Below are 6,512 nucleotides of genomic sequence, written 5' to 3'. Positions count from 1 at the left end.
AGCATAATAAAAGTTTACAAGATTTAACAATCTTAAATAGAAAATCAAATTTGTCAATTACACCAAAAAAAAATTAACCACAAAATACACAAACTGTCAAAAAAAAGCATTTAGTCACATGAGGTGAGACAAAATGTTATTTAGAAAGAAGATTACTATGTCTATGACACCGTTACTAACCATATTGATTTTCATAATTTTTTTAAGAGAATACGATTACCTGATTGTAAGTCTTTTGTAATTAAGCTTGCTCCAGTGAGATGGCATAAGAGGTACATGACCGATCTCCGTCAATGTAAGAAGATCTAGCATAACCATAAGAAAACACAGAGTTAAACGTGATGAACGTTTACGTGAGATGATTTAGGGTGAGGTTCGCAAAAACACAAAGACACTTAAAAACCAGTCTCTAGCACGTAATGCCTCCTACGTACGGATATTATTAAAGAATTCGTAACCAAATCAAGTTATACCAAGCCTGATCAACTTAATCGTAACCTTTAAACATCAACATTATTTTATCCAATATATTTTAAAAAATCTAAAATTGATTACACAATTTGGTGTATCAATGAGTTAATAACTATTTCAAAACTAAAAGCAATCATAATGACTTCATTAATTTTACGTATATAGTTAGTAATAGTTATTATTATTATTTATATTAAACAAACAAACACAAAACAATATTCTTTTGTAATAACATGAATATACTTTGTTGGCGACCTTTATTTCCACACTGAATAATAATAATAATAATAATAATAATAATAATAATAATAATAATAATAATAATAATAATAATATATTATTATTATTATTATTCTCAAGCAAAGCCCAACAGGCGTTACACATCTTACACGTCTTCCCACTTTGACCCCACTCACAAACATTACTTTGTTTAGCCCTGCAACCCCTGGCCCACACCAACTCTTCGACTCGACTCTAGTCAAGCCTTTTGTACTCCACCCAACCTCCTTCCATGCCTATTAATATTATTATTATTATCAAACCCGAACCTCTCATTTTGTTGCCGCAAAACAAAAAAAAAAGATTTATTCATTAAAGTTATATTATGTTGCTATTCTTGTTTTCATAAACATTTTTTTTTACTTTTTAATGGTTTGTATATATTTAATAAGAAACATATATAATGTATATATTTAATAAACATTATATAGATATATAATTATTATATCATTTGCACGTATTAGTGTTGACATAAAGTTATGCCATTATAGTTTTCAGTTTTTTTTTTACTAAAGTTTTTGATTTTGTATTAAACATTCCTTTAATCCTTTATATTATAATATGTATGCCTTAAACTTTCTATCCAACTTAAATTCATGTAGAAATAATATCAAAGTTACGCATGTTAAGTTATATTTTTATACTTTCTCATTTCATATGTAAAATATGTATTTCATAGTAATTTTTAGACTATTATTATTTAACAAGTTATATTTTAATAATCCAAACTATATATTATCATCAATAATTATTCATACCGACAATTTGACTATCGTGAGCCATATTTGTTCGCTTTCATTAGTTATTGCCAAGTTAATATAACATGGAGGTACTTCTAGTGAACATTTATTTTATCCACCGTAAAATGATGTAAATATTTTAAAATGACAAATAATAATCTAGCTAAACATTGTTAACTATTAACTTCAAAACAAAATAATTACTTAAATGAAAACGCACGCACGATGATTATTAAATAACTCTCAATAAATTATAGAGAAAATATGACCCAAAAGTCTTGTTACACATTACTCGTTTCTCTTGATGACACAAGTGCAACTTACGGCCAAGGTGACAATAATTCATTCGATATCAGTTTGGTTCATTACGATACAAACATTAAAACCAAAAAAAATAAATTATTTAAAAAACCAGTAAATCCCGGACATTGCAACCATTAAACAACGCAAATTCGATCAATATAAATTAAACTATTTACGGTACCAATACCAAAACAAAAAAAAAAATCATAAATTGTATACATTAAAAAAAATTAAAAAAAGCGGCACCGCCTGTGGTTTTTAAAAATAGTGAAAATTCAAATTCCAATATTTGCAACGTTTGTTTGTTACTTATGACGCAAGCATATTATGATATTAACGTAAACCCTGACCCGAACCTAGCTCCAAGCCTCAGCTTCGTCCTCCGTCTTCTAAACCTTTTGGTATGGACACATTTTCTCTCTTCCTTTATAATGCCACTTTCTCAGGTCTAATAATAATAATACTAATAATAATAATAATATGTTATTGTAATTGTCCCCATTAATAAACAAACTATATCTTCATATTCACATTCATAATCTATAAAACAAAATAAAAACCTAATTACTTTCATCGATTATATATACATATACAGTCAATTGCTCATCGATCTCGATTTTGACCTTGATCGGACTGTTTCCGGTCACCGATTGAAGTTCAATTTCACTTCAATTAACGAAATTGAGTTGAAATTGAGTTGAAGTTATTGAGTAAGGTGTTGTAATTCGTTGTTCGGAAGTGTATTTGATGTTTTTAATGGCGGATTGTACGGAATTACGTAAGTTTAGCTTGCTAATTAATTAGGTTTTGAGTTAATTGATTGATTAATTGATTGAATTTGATGTTATTATTGTTTATTGTAGATTGTAGATTATAATCTGGAGTTGTGAATCAATAATCATGGCGCAGAATTGGGAAGCTGATAAGATGTATGAATTTTATTATTGTTATTATTATTATTATTATTATTTTGAATTTATTTGTTTGTAGGTTAGTGTTAATGATACATGAATATTTGCTAGTGATTTTGATTGTAAATGTTTTGTGAATTGTGCTAAAATAAACTCGGTGACTCGGTTCTTATAAGATGTATCATTATTATTATTATTATTTTGAATTTATTTGTTTGTAGGTTAGTGTTAATGATACATGAATATTTGCTAGTGATTTTGATTGTAAATGTTTTGTGAATTGTGCTAAAATAAACTCGGTGACTCGGTTCTGTTTTATATCTAGGTTGATTTTGAAACCCTAACTTCATTGAAGTTAGAAGCTTTTATTTGTTTTATGTTTCTTTTGATTTTGTAAATCCAGACTAGTAGATTTGTGTGTAAGCTTATTGTTACTGATACATGAAATTTGCTAGAATTGTAATATTTTGTGAATTGTGCTAAAATGAACTCGGTGGTGAGTCGGTTCTACTTTATACATAGGTTGATTTTGTAACCCTAACTTCATAGAAATGAGAACTTTTACTTTTTTTTATATGTTCACTGTTATTGATATATGAAAATTTGCTAGTGATTTTGATTATTAAAGCGTTGTGAATTTGTTTTGTTGATCAGGACTGTAAATATTATGTTCATTCTAGAGCAGTATAGCTTAATTTTGTAACACTAACTTCATAGAAATCGGAAGCTTTTACTTTTATGATTCTTTTGATTTTGTAAATTTTGAGTAGTAGATTCTGTTTGTAGCTCATTGTTGCTGATACGTGAAAATATGCTAGTGATTTTGATTATTAAACCCTTGTGAACTTGTTTCGTTGGTCAGGACGGTAAATCTTTTGTTCATTCTGTACAACTTAATTTGGTAACCCTAAGTTCATAGAAATCAGAAGCTTTTACTTATTCTATGTTTCAACTGTATGTGTTTTAGTTGTGGTTTAGATGTTAATGTAGTTGCCAGTTTTAGCGTAACAATCTATTAGATTGTATTAGTTATGAACTTGAAAACAAATCGTTTGTTCAGAACGTTAAATTCAGGTAATCTTTTCTTGGGATTCGGATCATTGTTAGTATCATTGTAATTGCAACATGGATCAGATATTTCATGTTAGATGCATTGCACAAGTGCTTCAATAATATTTGTGATTGAAATGTGATCACAAGCTTCAAAGTAACCTACTTTATGAACACACGTTCTTACTTAGTTGAAAGAATATTGTTTTGTTAACGTTCGTGACGCGATAAAAATATACCATATTTGGGATGACGAGTTGGTGGTTTAGTCAGTATACGTGATTCATATTTAATTTATCTTCTATCATATTCCTTTTTGATAGGCTGGATGTTTACATCTATGATTATTTATTGAAATGGAAGATGCACACGTCTGCAAAAGCTTTCATGACTGAAGGAAAGGTTGCTACAGATCCCGTAGGTATGTTGCTTATATCATTATATATGTTCAATAGTGTCTTAAATTAGTTTATATTTTATAAACATGATGCATACAATGTAAAATATATCATATTAGTTGAGTATTAATTATTAATTTACAGCTATTGATGCTCCTGGTGGATTTCTGTTGGAATGGTGGTCTGTTTTTTGGGATATATTTATTGCAAGGACAAACGAGAAACATTCTGAGGCGGCTGCATCATATATAGGGGCATATTTTTGTTGGTCTTTACAATTACATTATTACCCTTGATATGAATCTTATTTTTGTTCTTTTTGAAACAAATGGCAGGCGCAACAAATGAAAGCGAAAGAGAATCAACAGCAGATGCAAATGCAGCAGATGCAGTTAATGCAGCAAAGGAACGCATTACAAAGGAGGGATCCTAATCATCTGCCGCTTGGTGGCTCTGTAAACGCTATGAATACTGAAGGAATGATGGGAAAACCATCTGCTAGTACACTAGGTGTGAAAATGCAAGATGAACCCATGAAATCGTCTCAATCTATGGTTCCAGAAACCCTTTTGAAGTCAGCCACTAATCATCAAGGGTATAGTATAAAAAAATCTATCTTTTCTTTAGTTTACTTGCATAGATTGGTTGGTCTTCATGTTTCTGTTATTATTTTGTTGTTGATACAGCCTGTTGATACCTGGAAATACTTCAAATGTGTCTTCAACTTTGCAGCAAATTCAAGGGAGACCTCAGTTGAATTCGGTACATTTCTGTTATGGTGAAAGGTTTTATTTATTCTGCTTGTTACATTTTTTATTGACTCATGAACTTCTACAAGTTATAGGAAATTAAGCAAGAAGTTAACATGGATAATACACAGAAATCGTTGGCTACAAATCATTCATCAATTTATGGACAGGCAATTTTGCAGTCAAAGTCTGGACTTGGTGGTGCTGGTAATTTTTGTGAAGTCAGATTTTCAGTCAAAGTTTGACCTTTTAAGAATTTATTTGATTGTTACATTTTATTCCTTGTGAATCTCTCAGGATTGAACCAAGGTGTTACTGGGCTTCCATTAAAGGGCTGGCCTTTAACAGTAAGTAATCATGGTTTTCATTCGTCCATCTTATTTAATAATTTTGTTTTAAGCTATTTTGATGATTGGTGTAATGTGTTCTATAGGGAATCGACAATTTACGCCCCAATATGGGCTTGCAAGTACAAAGGCCAACTATGCAGAATCAAAATCAGTTCTATATGGCATCACAGCAGCAACATGCCTTAACCCAAGCCCAATCCCAGGCTCAAGGTAATCTTGGAGCTTCACCAAATTATGGGCTTGTTGGAATACCGAGAGGCAATCTAACTATGAAAGATGGTCAAACCACAAGAAATGATGGATCCCCTGGTCAAATTAACTCACCTCAGGTTAATATTTTTCGTTATGATTTATATTATTTACAATCATAAATGAAAATGCTTGAGAAAACATAAGAATCGAATATTTATGTAACAGACAAAGATGCCTCAGATGCAACAATCATCTCAACAGCAGGATCAGTTGCAGAATAACAGAAAAAGAAAACAACATTCTTCTTCCGGGCCCTCAAATAGTACCGGTACAGGTAATACAGCTGGTCCATCACCAAGCTCCCCAGCATCAGCGTATACACCAGGCGATGGATTAAACACCGCCAGCAGTTTGCAGAAAAAGCATGATGATGTACGGGTCAGATGGAACCGGTGGGCTCACGTCTTCAACTAACCAGCTGGTAAGCTAGTCAAAAAGGGTTGGGTCTGGTTGGGCCAACTTACTAACACTTAATCTGTCCATTTTCACTTCTAATAACTAAACAATATGCCAATTATGATTAGGATGATATTGATCATTTTGGGGATGTTAATTTGGATGATAATGTGGAATCTTTTCTGCAACAAGAAGGCGGAAATGATAGAGAAGTATATGGTACCATGAAGCACAAGAGCGAGCCTTCAAAGGGTATTGATTCATCTTATCTGATTTACGCATTGAAATTTATTATCATGCTTAAATAGTTATTGTAAGATTATGAAAGACTGAATTGCATTCTGAGTAGGTTACATTACAATTTATAGACAGTACAAGGAAACCTTAATAATCTTAAATGCGCACGTGGGATCAATACTAGAAACCCTAATCTGATATACATTCCAATATTTGTAACAGGTTTTTCTTTTGGGGAAGTTGGTTGTAGACGCGCAAGAAGTAAAGTCTTGTGCTGTCATTTTTCTTCAGATGGTAAGCTGCTTGCTAGTGCTGGCCATGACCAAAAGGTAAACTGCAATATTATTATTATTATTATTATTACAGTGTTGTAATT

The 6,512-nt window shown here is 31.1% G+C and overlaps 1 pseudogene across 1 annotated transcript; it reads left to right on the top strand.

The window, feature by feature from the left end:
- Positions 1–2,273: 2,273 nt before the first annotated feature.
- LOC143606537 (transcriptional corepressor LEUNIG_HOMOLOG-like) lies at positions 2,274–6,465 on the top strand (annotated as a pseudogene). Its single transcript, XR_013148763.1, has 12 exons — positions 2,274–2,571; positions 2,664–2,722; positions 4,078–4,175; positions 4,297–4,406; positions 4,488–4,747; positions 4,839–4,914; positions 4,997–5,108; positions 5,199–5,248; positions 5,335–5,580; positions 5,669–5,924; positions 6,028–6,151; positions 6,359–6,465. The product of XR_013148763.1 is annotated as a transcriptional corepressor LEUNIG_HOMOLOG-like (transcript).
- The last annotated feature ends 47 nt before the right edge of the window (positions 6,466–6,512 follow it).

Source organism: Bidens hawaiensis, unplaced genomic scaffold, assembly GCF_021521415.1.
Source record: "Bidens hawaiensis isolate Kalapana, Puna unplaced genomic scaffold, B.hawaiensis_p1.1 tig00075234_1, whole genome shotgun sequence".
Lineage (NCBI taxonomy): Eukaryota > Viridiplantae > Streptophyta > Magnoliopsida > Asterales > Asteraceae > Bidens > Bidens hawaiensis.
This window is presented reverse-complemented; position numbering and strand designations above follow the sequence as displayed.